Source organism: Callithrix jacchus, chromosome 7, assembly GCF_049354715.1.
Source record: "Callithrix jacchus isolate 240 chromosome 7, calJac240_pri, whole genome shotgun sequence".
NCBI classification, from domain to species: Eukaryota; Metazoa; Chordata; class Mammalia; order Primates; family Cebidae; genus Callithrix; species Callithrix jacchus.
In genome coordinates this window covers 89,240,153-89,255,782 of record NC_133508.1, presented here as the reverse complement: position 1 = coordinate 89,255,782, position 15,630 = coordinate 89,240,153, and the positions used below count along the sequence as shown (strand labels likewise).

At 42.1% G+C, this 15,630-nt stretch overlaps 1 protein-coding gene across 7 annotated transcripts in view; it reads left to right on the top strand.

Moving 5' to 3' along the window:
- Nucleotides 1–15,630, top strand: part of ZYG11B (zyg-11 family member B, cell cycle regulator) — a 125,715-nt gene that overhangs the window by 18,013 nt on the left and 92,072 nt on the right. The gene's annotated exons all lie outside the window — the stretch shown is intronic.

Below are 15,630 nucleotides of genomic sequence, written 5' to 3'. Positions count from 1 at the left end.
CTTGGAATCCTATTACCTGGTGTCATTGCAAAACCGGAGTGGTGGTGTGTTAGAGCCACGAAGTGAGGGCCAGCATGCATACTGTGACCTTAGGAGAGAGCTAGTCTTTTGACGGAAATAGCTTAAAATTGTTTCGAATTTTTTTTTTGAGCATCTTTTAATGTGGAGGTACGGTTGGGGAAATTTTTAAATACTTATTTACAAGCTTGACTGTTATTAGCTAAAACAAATGATTTATGTTCATTTGGAGGCAGAGACCAAGGGCATTTGAGGACTGACAATCAGCTTGGCAGGTTGTGGTAGTCTCTTTAAACCTTCTAAAGAGTTCATTTGTTTTGCCCTCTCTGCCTTTAGTTGGGAGAACCTTATATTTGCAAATTTTCTTCTTTATGTTTGAAAACAGGTTGAGGCTTCAGTTGTTTTTTTTTCGTTGAGTTGGCTTATAAGTGGTTTGCTGTACATTAATTGAAAACATTGCTTCATCATATGCAACAAGCTAAACTTTGGTCTCTGGGAGGAATGAGACATTCTAGTCAAAACTAAGTCCTGATAATCATGTTTTCCTAGTTTGTTTTTTTTTCCCCTCCATCTGTTTTTTAGAAAAGTGATTTACTATAAAATTATTTAATCTGTGAATTTTCCCTAACTTGCTTCTGCATTTTTAGGCTGTAATTTTCCTGTCTCCTTCACTGTCATTGTATATTAACCTGTTCTCCCTGTGGAATGTAAGTTCTAGGTAGTAACCGTGCCTTACTTATTCCAAGTGCTTAGGCCAGCTAGGTGCTTAAATGAATCACTTTATATTCTCATTTCCCACCTGACTAGTATAAACTTAAACTGAAATTTTGAGGTAACTAGTGGACCACACAGAAAGAGTGAGTATGGGAATTGTTGTTTGGAGACGGTCTTGCTCTGTGGCCCAGGCTGGAGTGCAGTGGCATAATCATGGCTCTCTGCAACCTTGAACTCCTGGGCTCAAGTGATCTTCCCACCTCAGCCTCACAAGTGGCTGGTACCACAGGCACGGGCTACTGTGCCCTGCTAATTTGTAAAATTTTATGTAGAGATGGAGTCTCGCTGTGTTTCCCAGTCTGGTCTTGACCTCCTGGACTTAAGCCATCCTCCTACCTTGACCTCTAAAAGTGCTGCAATTACAGGCATGAACCATCATGCCTGGGCAGAGAATCTTAATTTTGGTGCAAAAATGATATTAGGTGAGGTATGATGATGTACTCTCCAGAATAAAAAGCCATCCTACCTAAGACATCACATTGCTAGATTTTTGAAAGTGTGGGTCCTTCCACTGAGAATGAATTTATGAAAGGGAGGAGTTACGAACTCCCCTTTTAGGTATTTAGGATCCCAAAGTGTCCTGGGATCCTAAATACCTGGGACTGAAAGATGAATAGGATTTGAATAGGATTTGTATAAACCATTTTGGGAAGGGGAAGAATGCTTCATTGTGAATGAGTAGCAAGTAGAAAGGATGCTCTCACAGGGATATTTTTTTTTTAAAAGAAAGAAAGTAGGAAGGAATTAGGATGCATTATAGGGAGTAGTATTACCCTTATATAGCATGGAAGGATGCAAGAATGAAGATGTGTAGTAGGAAATGAGACTAGGAAGATATTGTTTTAGCCCATTCAATCTATTGTAACAAAATACCGTAAACTAGGTAGGTTGTCAACAACAGAAATTATTTCTCAGGCTTCAAAGTCCAAGATCAATTCCCCAGATTTTTTTTTTTTTTTTGATATGGAGTTTTGCTCTTGTTACCCAGGCTGGAGTGTAATGGCGCGATCTTGGCTCACCGCAACCTCCGCCTCCTGAGTTCAGGCAATTCTCCTGCCTCAGCCTCCTGAGTAGCTGGGATTACAGGCACGCGCCACCATGCCCAGCTAATTTTTTGTATTTTTAGTAGACACAGGGTTTTACCATGTTGACCAGGATGGTCTCGATCTGTTGACCTCGTGATCCACCCGCCTCGGCCTCCCAAAGTGCTGGGATTACTGGCGTGAGCCACCCCGCCCGGCCCAGTTCCCCAGATTCTATGTCTCGTGAGGGCTCTTCCTGATTCATCTTTTCACTGTTTTCACACGTGGTGGCAGGGGCCAGACCTGGAGCCACTTTTTTATTTTTATTTTTTTGGAGATGGAGTCTCTTTCTTTCACCCAGGTTGGAGTGTAGTAGCATGATCTCGGCTCACTGCAACCTCCGCCTCCCAGGTTCCAGCAATTCTCCTGCCTCAGCCCCCTGAGTAGCTGGAATTACAGGTGTATGCCACCACGCCTGGCTAATTTTTTTGTGGTTGTAGTAGAGATGGGGTTTCACCATGTTGGCCAGGCTGGTTTTGAACTCCTAACCTCAGGTATCTGCCCTCTTCAGCCTCCCAAAGTGCTGGGATTATAAGCGTGAGCCAACATGCATGGCCTCTGAGCCTCTTTTATGAGCGTGTTAATCCCATTCCTGTGGGCTCTACACTTGTGATCTAATCACCTCCCAAAGGCCTCACCTCCTCATATCGTTACCTTGGGGATTAGGATTCCAACATAGGAATTTAGGGAGACACAAGAATTCAGACCACAGCAGATATATTAGACGTGATTATGTTTTAGACTTTGTGTCTAATTAACTTGATTTTTCCTTGCTTGTTCAAACATGTACACACAGAGTAACAGTGTATGTACGGGAGAGGTGAGGAGAAGGCAAAATATTAGCTTAGTATGAGCTAGGAAGTATTGATAGAGGCTACTTTTCCTCATGCAATATTTTTAGTAGATCATAAATATAGTTGAATGAGTGATTATTATAAAGCTTTGCATGTTTTGTTAAATGTTAATTAGGTTGTGTTTGAATGGTTGAGACATTTAAGATGAATTCTTGGCCAGGTATGGTGGCTCATGCCTGTAATCCCAGTACTTTCGGAGGCCAAGGTAGGTGGATCACCTGAGGTTCAGCGTTCAAGACCAGCCCAGCATAGCCAATGTGACAAAACCCCGTCTCTACTAAAAATACAGTGAGCTGAGGGCAGGACATGAGAGTTTGTAGTTCTTTTTTCTTTTGAGCAGGATCTTGCTGTGTCCCTAAACTGGAGTTCAGTGGCATGATCACAGCTTACTGCAGCCTTGACTTCCCAGGCTCAAGCGATCCTTTCACCTCAGCCTCCCAAGTAGCATCCCAAGTAGCTGGGACCACAGGTGCCCACCATCACACCGGGCTAATTTTTGTATTTTTTGTAGAGACGGGTTTCGCCATGTTGCCTAGGCTGGTCTCGAACTTCTGGGATCCAGTGATCCTCCCACCTCAGCCTCCCAGAGTGCTGGAATTATAGATGTGAGCCACCATGACAGTTGGCATTTCTGTCAAAAACCCATGTAACACTCTTGATGCTGGTCTGTAAACCACAGTTTGAAAACCACTGGTCTAAAACATAGTCCTTACTTTCAATTAATCTAACAATGTTTTTGAAGTGCTGTTGACTGTGTTGACATTGGGGAAATCACAGATAGTAAAACAGATGTGACCCCTGGCATTTTTCATCTTTTGTATATAGAGCTATTTTATTTTATTTTATTATTTATTTATTTTTGAGATAGGGTCTTGCTCTGCTGCCCAGACTAGAGTGCAGGGGCGTGATTATGGCTCACTGCAGCCTCAAACCCCTAGGCTCAAGCGATTCTCCCTGTTCAGTCTCCTAAGTAAAGCTGGGAATTGCAAGTGTGCTCTATTATGTGAAGCTGATTTTTTATTTTTGTGTAGAGAAGATATTTCCCTATGGTGGTCAGGCTCGTCTCAAACTCCTGGTATCCAGTGATCTGCCTGCTTTGGCCTCCCAAAGTGCTGGGATTACAGGCACGAGCCACCGCATCTGGCCTGTATAGAGTAATTTTAAATGTTAAGAGTTTTAATACATCTTGAGTGTGCTGAAAAAGGACAAGTTGATAGCTGGGCATGGTGGTGCATGCCTGTAGTACCATCTACTCTAGAGCCTAAGGTTGGCTCACTTGAGCCCAGCAGTTCAAGGCTGCATTGAGTTTTGATCATGCCACTGCACTCCAGCCTGGGCAACAGAGCGAGACCGCATTAAAAAAAAAATAGGCCGGGCGCGGTGGCTCAAGCCTGTAATCTCAGCACTTTGGGAGGCTGAGGCGGGTGGATCACGAGGTCAAGAGATCAAGACCATCCTGGTCAACATGGTGAAACCCCGTCTCTACTAAAAATACAAAATATTAGCTGGGCATGGTGGCGCGTGCCTGTAATCCCAGCTACTCAGGAGGCTGAGGCAGGAGAATTGCCTGAACCCAGGAGGTGGAGGTTGCGGTGAGCCGAGATCGCGCCATTGCACTCCAGCCTGGGTAACAAGAGCGAAAATCTGTCTCAAAAAAAAAGAAAGAAAGAAAAGTTGTGGAATAATAGAATGGAATAGTTACGAGTGGCTTTGCAGAGGTTCTTACTTTCCAGTAGAGAACTGAGGGATTAAATTGTAGGAGTTATGTAAAGAATAGTCCAGATAGGTCAGGTGCAGTGGCTCATGCCTGTAATCCCAGCACTTTGGGAGGCTAATTACCTGAGGTCAGGAGTTTGAGACCAGACTGACCAACATGGTGAAAGTCCGTTGCTACTAAAAATGCAAAAATTAACTGGGCATGGTGGTGGGCACCTGTAATCCCAGCTACTCAGGAGGCTGAGGCAGGCGAATTACTTGAACCTGGGAGGTGGAGGCTGCCGTGAGCCGAAAGTACGCTACTGCACTCCAACTGGGGGCAACAGAGTGAGACTCCTTATCAAAAAGAAAAAAAAAAGAATAGTCCAGATAGAAGGAACAGCATGTGCAAATAACCTGTGATGATACTCTCTTTTGTCTGCCTAACTCTAACATGTCCTGGAGTTCTCAATTCAAGGAATTCAGGGAAACCCTATCCAAAACACCTAGGTCATTCCACTCTTTATTATGTAGCACTTTTTCATAGAATGTATAACAACTGTAATTTTATATTTCTTGATGTAATTATTTGATTAGAGTCTCCATGTCCAGAATGTAAAAATCATTGATAAAGAGATGATTTTTGACCAGCTGCTAAGGACCAGGTGATGTTCTAGGCATTGTGATTACAGAGGTTAAAAAAAGACATGGGGTACAGGGAGGGGATAGACAATAAATAAATCTATAAATGTATAATGACCATAGTTATATAATGTTATATCATACTAAGAAAAAGTAAACCAGGGTAAGATAAAAAATGATACTGTGTGTGTGAAAGGGCAACTATTTTAGATAGAAGTGTTAAGCAGCAATACTAATAGCTTTTATTTATTTATTTATTTATTTATTTTTGAGACAGGATCTTACTCTGTCACCCAGGCTGGAGTGAATGGTGCAACCATGGCTTGCTGCAGTCTCAACCTCCCAGGCTCAAGCCATCCTCCCGCCTCATCCAACTCAAGCAGCTGAGACTACAGGAGCATGGTACCACACCAGGCTAATTTTTATATTTTTGTAGAGATGGGGTTTCACCATGTTGCCTAGGCTGCTCTTGAACTCCTGGGCTCACATGATCTGCCCACTTCTGCCTGCCAAAGCCTGGGATTACAGACCTGAGCCATTGTGCCCAGCCTATTTTTTTTCTTGTGACAGTGACATTTTGTACTGAAAATATAGAAGTTATTATTAATATCAGTAAATATGTTCTTGAAACTAGAAAAAGTATGTGTGTAGGGGAATCAGTAAATAAATTGAAATATCTTCCAAGCTTAGGCTTTTGAACCATAATATGTCTGAGCAGTCTCATTCCAATATGAATCAGTCATTCAGAAGCACAAGTAGAGAAATGTCTTACAATAGGAAGGAAATCTTACTAAATTTCCTTCTTGCTTAAAAAAATTATACATTGTGGCTGGGCTGATTGGCTCACATCTGTAATCCTAGCATTTTGGGAGGTGGAGGTGGGCGGATCACAAGGTCAAGAGATCCAGACCATCTTGGCCAAAATGGTGAAACCCCATCTCTACTAAAAATACAAAGATTAGCTTGGCGTGGTAGCACACACCTGTAATCCCAGCTATGCGGGAAGCTGAGGCAGGAAAATCACTTGAATCTGGAGGCGGAGGTTGCAGTGAGCTGAGATCGTGCCACTGCACTCCAGCCTGGTGACAGAGTAAGACTCTGTCTCAAAAAAAATTATATGTTGTATACAGAGATTAAACATTAACACTAGCGGCATTCTGTATCTCCCCCTACTATTAGGCATATAATTTATTAGCTGACTAAAATTCTATAATAATTTGGCTGGGTGCAGTGGCTCAAGCCTGTAATCCCAGAACTTTGGGAGACCCAAGAGGGCAGATAACAAGGTTAAGAGATCAAGACTATCCTGGACAACATGGTGAAACGTGGTTAGTAGAGCAACCCTGTCTCTACTATAAATACAAAAATTAGTTGGGTGTGGTGGCCTGCTCCTATAGTCTCAGATACTCTGGAAACTGAAGCAAGAGAATCACATGAACTTGGGAGGCAAAGGTTGCAGTGATCGTGTGACTGCACTTCAGCCAGGTGACAGAGTGAGACTCAGTCTCAAAAAAAAAAAAATAAAGTCAGGTGCAGTGGCTCACACCTGTAATCCTAGCACTTTGTGAGGCCAAGTTGGGTGGATCATCTGAGGTCAGGTGTTCAAGACCAGCCTGACCAACATGGTGAAACCCCATCTCTACTAAAAATACAAAAATTAGCTGCGCATGGTGGCAGGTGCCTTAATCCAAGCTAGTTGGGAGGCTGAGGCAGGAGAATGGCTTGAACCCAGGAGGCAGAGGTTGCAGTGAGCCAAGATCATGTCATTGCACTCTAGCCTGGGCAAAAAGAGTGAAACTCCATTTCAAAAAAATAAAAAATAAATAACTAGTAATTCAACATAGGAGGTTATTTTCCTTATATGATAAAGCTTGTGCATGGAAGCAATTGTATACAAAGACAGAATTATTTCTTATTTCACTAAAATTTACAAACAAGACTCAACTAGTTCTCTTTAGGACAGTCATTCTGGTCATTTTCAGAGGATCTTGCACAGAATTTCTCTATGTAAAATTTAAGTTACTGAGATAGTTTTTTTTTTTTTTTTTTGAGACAGAATTTTGCTCTTGTTGCCCAGGCTGGAGAACAGTGGCGCGATCTCAGCTTACTGCAGCCTCTGCCTCCGAGGTACAAGCAATTCTCCTGCCTCAGCCTCCGGATTAGCTAGAATTACAGGCATGCGCCACCATGCCCAGCTAATTTTGTATTTTTAGTAGAGGCATGGTTGCTCCATGTTGGTAAGGCTGGTCTCGAACTCCTGACCTCAGGTGATCTGCCTGCCTCGGCCTCCCGAAGTGCTGGGATTACAGGCATGAGACACTGCGCCCAGCCCAAATCACTTTTATAAAGCACTTTGAAGAAGAATATGCCTTCAGCACTTAAGTATTTCTTTGACAAACTGTATGCTACAAGTACTGTTCTCACACTAATCACGATTAAGATTTTTCAGGCTCATAAATGAAAGAAAAATAAATTTTCCTATAGTAACTAGGCAAGGGTGTAATGAGAAAAGACTGGAGGCGTGCCACTCTTCCTACTCAGAATTTTTTTTGTTTTGAGATAGAGTCTTGCTCTGTCACCCAGGCTGGAGTAAAGTGGCATGATCTTCTTGGCTCACTGCAACTTCTGCCTCCCGGGTTCAAGTGATTATCCTACCTCAGCCTCCTGAATAGCTGGGACTACAGGCACCCACCACCATGCCTGGCTAACTTTTGTATTTTTAGTAGAGATGGGGTTTCACCATGTTGGCCAGGGTGGTCTTGAACTCCTGACTGTAAGTGATCTGCCTGCCTTGGCCTCCCTACTCAGAATTTTTAAATTCTTCCCTATTGTCTGAGACAGTAGACCCTGTGAAGATACCTTTTTAACACTGAAAACCGTGAGAGATAGAACAGTAAGATATTTTCAGAATACATTAATTATGGGGGAAAAAAATTAAAAGTAGGCCTGGTAGGAATTCAGTAATATTTAAAAATGATACTTTGGTAAAGGTAGTATCTATTATGCAATAAAAATATCAAGATATTATTGTGTACAGCATGTACTTGGTCTGCATGTGAATTTAACTCTTTAAGATCCTTGTGGAGCCTGCAGTTTCAGCCTTTCTAGTTTACAGTGGTCTTATAGGGCTGCTGTTCCACACAGATGATACTTCACAATTTAGCTAACAGCTATTCACATAGACAGCAGTGAATCCACAGAGATCTGTATCCTGTGTTCTTGGTGATGTCTAGCACATAGTAGGGACTCAGCAAATAGTTGTTGAATGAAAGTGTTTTATTTATTTATTTTTTTGAGATGGAGTTTCACTCTGTCGTCCAGGCTGAGGTGCAATGGCACGATTTCAGCTCACGACAACTTCTGCCTCCTGGGTTCAAGCAATTCTTATGTCTCAGCCTCCTGAGTAGCTGGTATCACAGGCATGCACCACCATGCCTAGATAATTTTTGTATTTTTTTTTTGAGATGGAGTCTTGTTCTGTCACCCAGGCTGGAATGTAGTGGCTTGATCTCCACTCACTGCAACCTCTGCCTCTCAGGTTCAAGTGATTTCCAGCCTCAGCCTCACGAGTAGCTGGGATTACAGGTGCCTGCCATCATGCCCAGCTGATTTTTGTATTTTCAATAGAGATGGTGTTTCACCATGTTGGCCAGGCTGGTCTCAAACTCCTGAACTCAGGTGACCTGCCTGCCTCAGCCTCCCAAAGTGCTGGGATTTCAGACATGAGCCACCACACCTGGCTAATTTTATATTTTTTAGCGGAGACAGGGTTTTGCCATGTTGGCCAGGCTGGTCTCGAACTCCTGACCTCAAGTGGTCTCCCTGCTTTGGCCTCCCAGAGTACTGGGATTATAGATGTGAACCACTGCACCTAGCTTGAAAGTGTTTTGCATAGTATACTAAGGCCTTATGATCTGATCTTTTTTTTATTGCTTTAGCCTTATCTCATTTTATGAGAAAAAGTCTTTACATTTTATGCTCAGTAATACTGAAGGAACATTGTGCTGTTTTCTGTGCTTCTCAGTTTTGCTTACAATGTTTCTTTTGCCTGGAATGCTGGGGTTTCACCATGTTTGCCAGGCTGGTCTCTCTCCTGACCTCAAGTGATCCGCCCACCTCAGCCTCCGAAAGTGCTGGAATTACAGTCGTGAACCACTGGGTCCTGCTGTACTTCTTAATTATTATTATTTTGAGTTTCGCTCTTGTTTTCCAGGCTGGAGTGCAATGGTATGATCTTGGCTTCTGCAACTTCCACCTCCTGGGTTCAAGCAATTCTGCCTCAGCCTCCTGAGTAGCTCGGATTACAGGCATGTGCTACCATGCCTAGCTAATTTTGTATTTTTAGTAGAGACAGGGTTGCCCCATGTTGGTCAGTCTGGTCTTGAACTCATGACCTCAGATGATCCACCCACCCTCGCCTCCCAAAGTGCTGGGACTACAGGCATGAGCTACCATGCCTGGCCATATTTCTTAATTATCAAACCTTCAAGTGTCCCTTTATGCCCTATCTCCTTTGTGAAGGCTTTGGTTGCCTTTGGGCAGCCTTGGGTTACACATTTCTGTACGCTTCTCATGTACGTTTTATCTGCCCTGGTTATAGCAGTTGTTTTGTGTGGTATTATTTGTTGATGAGGCTGGCTGTTTCTCCAGATCATGAGCTCTTTGAGGGCAGGGACAGTGCTGTTTTTTTTCTGTTTCATTCATAAGCACTTAGCATAGTACATAGTAAGTATCATACTACTTAGATTTAGTAAGTACATATCAATATCGCACTGAACAGTACTGGCCAGGTGCGGTGGCTCACGCCTGTAATCTCAGCACTTTGGGAGGCCAAGGCAGATGCGTCATCTGAGGTCAGGAGTTCAAGACCAGCTTGGCTAACATGGTAAGACCCCGGTTTTACTAAAAATACAAAAATTAACTGGGCATGGTGGCGCATGCCTGTAATCCCAACTACTCGGGAGGCTAAGGCAAGATAATCGCATGAACCTAGGAGAGGTGAGTTGAGATCGTGCCACTGCGCTCCAGCCTGGGCATCAAGAGCAAAACTCTGTCTCACAGAGTTTTGTCTCACAAAAAAATACTGAGCAATACAATATTTGTTCAGTGTGTGTTTGGTAGAAAATTGTATAAGGTGATGTTAACTGAGATGTGAGAGATGAAAAAAATTGAACACCTGTACAGGTCCTCTGAGGGGAAAAGAGGTTGGATACGTAAGAAATGTTAGATCAGACAGTTTCTTTTAGTAGCTTAAATGGCACTTTTGACCTAGTATAAATGTTCTGTCCACAGGGATTTAATAGGAAGAGCTGGGAAGAAAGCCAAGTGATTTCAAGATGAATTGCAAAGCAGTATCCCTTTGTATAAACACTTGAAAATCACTTATCTGTATAATTCGTGGAGGTATCCTTCCAGAGAGTAGACTATTTAAACTCAGTAAACAATTAGTTAATGCTAAATCTAGAGGGGTGGCAAATTATTTTTAAAACTTTTATTACATTTTTGTTTTTCTTTTTTTTTTTTTGAGACAGAGTCTCACTCTGTCACCCAGGCTGGAGTGCAGTGGCACGATTTTGGCCCGCTACAACCTCCACCTCTGGGTTTGAGCAATTCTCCTGCCTCAGCCTCCCAAGTACCTGGGATTACAGGCTGCACCACCATGCCCAGCTAATTTTTGTATTTTTAGTGAGACAGGGTTTCACCATATTGGCCAGGCTGGTCTTGAACTCCTGACCTTGTGATCTGCGCACCTTCCAAAGTGGTGAGATTACAGGCGTGAGCCTCTGTGCCAGTCTTGTTTTTTTGAGATAGGGTCTCACTCTGTTGCCCATACTGGAGTGCAGTGGTGGCATCTTGGCTCACTGCAACCTCTGCCTCCCAGGTTCAAGTGATTATCCTGCCTTACCTTCCCAGGGGCCCACCACCACACCTGGCTAATTTTTATATTTTTAGTAGAGATGCAGTTTCACCATGTTGGCCCGGCTGGTTCTGAACTCCTGATCCCAAGTGATCTGCCTGCCTCAGCCTCCCAAAGTGCTGGTATTATAGGCCTGAGCCACTGCTCTTGGACCTTGTTTTAAAGACATTTTCATGCACATGCCATTTATTACTCATTATCATTTTGTGGGATAATCAGAGCTCTAGCTTCAGTTTTTCAGATAAGGAGAAGTTAATTGATTTTCCTAAGATCACAGAGTTAATAAGTAGCAGAGCCAGGACTGACTGCAAGCCAGTGTTTTTTCCATTATTAACCCCACTTCTCTGTTTACCATATTATGATTCAAAACTCCTGGTTACTATAGTTAACAGGAAAATAATGCTAAAGTATCTCTTTGAGTTGACAATCCTGTGATCTGCTCAATGACTACTGACCTAAATTTTTGTTTTGTTTCCTAGAATAGCTTTATCACATGACCTTAGATGGAAGAAGAGGGCGTTTAATGTAGCTTTCCAGGCTTTTATCTTTTTTAGTTAGAGCTCTACCTCCTTGCCCTTTAGCACATAGCCGCTGGCCATATTGGCCCGGCCTTGAAGTGATGTGTGCAAGAAGCTTGCTTTACCTGCTTTCCAGTTTGGCATCTAGGAGTCACCAAAGTTGGTGTTCTTTTAAAAAGAAAAATAACTCCCCACAGTGTATACCAAATAGTTCAATATATCTGTACCCTTGGGAACAGTATTATCTATTATCTGTGATCTATGCCCTTGTTATCACCTTCTCTCTTTTTTTTTTTTTTTTTGGAGACAGGGTCTCTGTCACCCAGGCAGTGGCACAATCTCAGCTCACTGCAACCTCCGCTTCCCAGGTTTAAGTGGTTCTTCTGCCTCAGCCTCCCAAGTAACTGGGATTACAGGCGTGCGCCACAACCCCCATCTAATTTTTTGTGTTTTTAGTAGAGACGGGTTTTCACCATGTTGTCCAAGCTGATCTCCAACTCCTGGCCTCAAGTGATCCACCCACCTCAGCCTTCCAAAGTGCTGGGATTAAAGGTGTGAGCCACAGTGCCTCACTGGTACTATCTTCTTGACCTTCCTCCTCATCTGTAAAATGATTGCAGTTGGGGAGGGGGAGGGTAAACGGATTAGATCATATCTAAGTTTATAGTAGATGTTTATTTCTAGAAGTATGATCTGATTGAATTAGTAATGGAAACTAAAAGTCTTTTTTTAAAAAAATCCAATCAACTAAGAGGAGATTTCCCATGGAATACTAGGATGAGGAGTCAAAGATATCTAATATCTCAATTTTTCATAGGTATCTGTGAACTCAAATGATACTTAAATGCTTTTCAGTTTCATTCTTTGGTTTTAAGGTGGGACTTGGGACTTAATATTTCTCTCTGGACATGTAGTCTTTTTCTCTAGAGGCAAATATGTATTTTAATTATACTTAACAACAAATTTGTGCTTGATTGTTCATTTATTCATGCAATGCCCACTATGTAGTAGGCATTGTTTTAGGCTCTGAGAATACAGTAGTGAAGAAAATGCAGGTTTTTTTTTTCTATGCAGCTGATATTCTGTGGTAATAACATTTATTGAGCAGGTAGTGTATGCCAGTTATTGTTGCAGGTGTGTTGCATTTAGAATTTATTTAATTCTGGCAACAATACTTTGACATAGGTACTGCTCTTGTCAGCATCTTACAGTCACAAAACTGATACTCAGGTAGATTAAGTACTTTGCCTAAGGTTATATAGCTTTGTAAATGGTAGAGGTGACATTTTAATCCAGGCAGTCTGACTCCCAAGCCCACACTCTTCATCACAGTATTACATAGTATTTTAGAAAAATGTCCATAAAATATCTATTTCTATCATAAAATTATAAAGTTTCTATTTTTTTGTAGTCACCTGATTTCTGGCCCAACCTTTAGAAAAAAGTCACTAAGGATACAAAAAAGGAGCACTGTTAAAGCCCTTGTGTTCTGTAATAGAATTTGTCAGTTGTAGGACATCTTGAGCCTGATTCATATGAGTTGGGAGGCCAGGCATGGTGACTCACACCTATAACCCCAGCACTTTGGAGGCTGAGGCAGGAGGATCACTTGAGCCCAGAATTTGAAGCCTGAGCAACATAGTAAGACCCTGTCGCTACACAAAAATAAAAAATTAGTCAGACATGGTGGCATGTGCCTATAGTCCCAGCTACTTGGGAGGCTGAGGTGGGAGCATCTCTTAAGCCTGGGAAGTTGAGGCTATAGTGAGTTGTGATTATGCTATAGTAATCCAGCCTGGATGACAGAGCAAGACCCTGTCTCTAAAAAAATTAAAAATAGAAAAAATAAAGATATAAAAGAGAGGATTTTTTTGTATTTTTTTTTACAGCTGTACAGTGTGTTTCTGTTTTAAGTGTTATTTTCAGAGTCAAAAAGTTTAGAAAAAATAAAGTTCATAAAGTTGCTAAAAAAGTTACAGTAAGATAATGTTAATTCATTACTTAAGAAAGAAAAAATTTGCTCAGGAGTTCAAGACCAGCCTGGGCAACATAGCAAGACCTTGTCTTTACCGAAACTAAAAAACATTAGCTGGGTGCTTTGGTGCACAGCTATAGTCCTACCTACTCTAGAGGCTAAGGCGAGAGGATTAGTTGATTCCAGGAAATTTAGACTGCAGTGAGTTATGATCATGTCACTGTACTGTAGCCTGGGTGATAGACTCTGCCTCTACCCCCCAAAAAAGAAAAAATATTTTAAATAAATTTAGTGTAGCCAAAATATTTATAAAGTCTGTAGTAGTGTGCAGTAATGTCCTAGGCCTTCAGATTTACTATCACTGACTCAATTGATTTATTCCAAGTAACTTCCAGTCCTGCAAGCTCCATTGATATTAAGTACCCTCTACAGGTGTACCATTTTTTTTTAATCTTTTTGTTTTGTTTTGTTGTTTCGTTTTGTTTTTTTGAGACGGAGTCTCGCCCTGTCTCCCAGGCTGGAGTTCGGTGGCACGACCTCTTCTCACTGCAACCTCCACCTCCTGGGTTCAAGCAATTTTTCTGCCTCAGCCTCCTGAGTAGCTGGGACTTACAGGCGCCTGGCATCATGCTCAGTTAATTTTTTGTATTTTTAGTAGAGACAGGGTTTCACCGTGTTCACCAGGAAGGTCTCAATCTCCTGACCTTGTGATCTGCGCACCTTGGCCTCCCAAAGTGCTGGCATGAGCCACCGTGCCCAGCCCATTTTTTATCTTTTATTCCTATTTTCACTGTACCTTTTCCTTCTCCCCTACCCCCTTCCTCCCTCTCTCTTTTTCTTTCTTCTTTTTCTTCGTCTTCCTCCCTTCCTCTCTTCTTTCCTTTCTTTCTGCAGTCTTGCTCTGTCACCCAGGGTGGAGTGCAGTGGCACAATCTCAGCTGGCTCACTGCAACCTCCGCCTCCTGGGTTCAAGCGATTCTTCTGCCTCGGCCTCCCCAGTAGCTGGGACTACATGCACAAGCTACGACACCCAGCTAATTTTTGTATTGTTAGTGGAGATGAGATGAGATTTTACCATGTTGGCCAGACTGTTCTCAAACTGCTAATCTTAAGTGATCCGCCTGCTGTGGTCTCTCAAAGCGCTGGGATTAGGGTGTGAGCCACTGCTCCCAGCCCTTTTCTATGTTTGGATTTATTCAGATATACAAATACTTACCATTTTGTTACAGTTGCCTACAGTATTCAGTACAGAAACATGCTGTACAGATTTTAGCATCCTACATACCACCTAGGTTTGTGTAAGTACACTCCATGATCACACAATGACAAAATTGCCTATTGACACATTTGTCAGAATGTATTCCTGTTGTTAAGTGACACATGACTGTACTAATATTAACCCCACTCTACACAGGACAGAACTGAGTGTCAGAAAGCTAGGTAACTTGCCCAGTGTGATACTACTAGAATTTACATCCAGTTCTAATGTTCTTAACTACACTATCTCTAGAGAAGTCAAGTCATTTCGTGCCTCAGCTTTCTTACCTATAAAATGAAATTTTTAATATTTTTACTTTGTAAGGTTATCATGAGTATCAAATGAAAATCAAGATGTGAATATGCATTGTTTACTGTAAGACATTGTTACCAGCATAATCCACAAAGGATATTTTTTCTTGTAATTAACCCAAACATAAAACTCATTACTCAGAGATTCTGAAGTCCACAGGTGCTCAGAATGTTGAAATGCTTCTTTGCCTTGGCTCTGGCAATACAGTAACAGAATGAAGCTTTTAAATTTACAAAACAAACTAACAAAACAGATAACTGATAACTGAGTGAATCTTGGGGAAGTGACTGAGAATAACTACTAGTTGAGTGTTGTGTAAATGAGTAAATACTTAATTGCTTGAGCGATTCTCTTGCCTCAGCCTCCCAAATAGCTGGGACTACAGGTGCGCGGCACCACGCCCAGCTAATTTTTGTATTTTTAGTAGAAGCAGGCTTTCACCATGTTGGCCAGGATGGTTTCGATTTCTTGACCTCATGATCCACCTGCCTTGGCCTCCCAAAGTACTGAGATTACAGGTGTGAGCCACAGTGCCCAGCCTTAACTAAGTTATGACCTGTGTAGTCTAGTCTTGGTGTGTTGTCA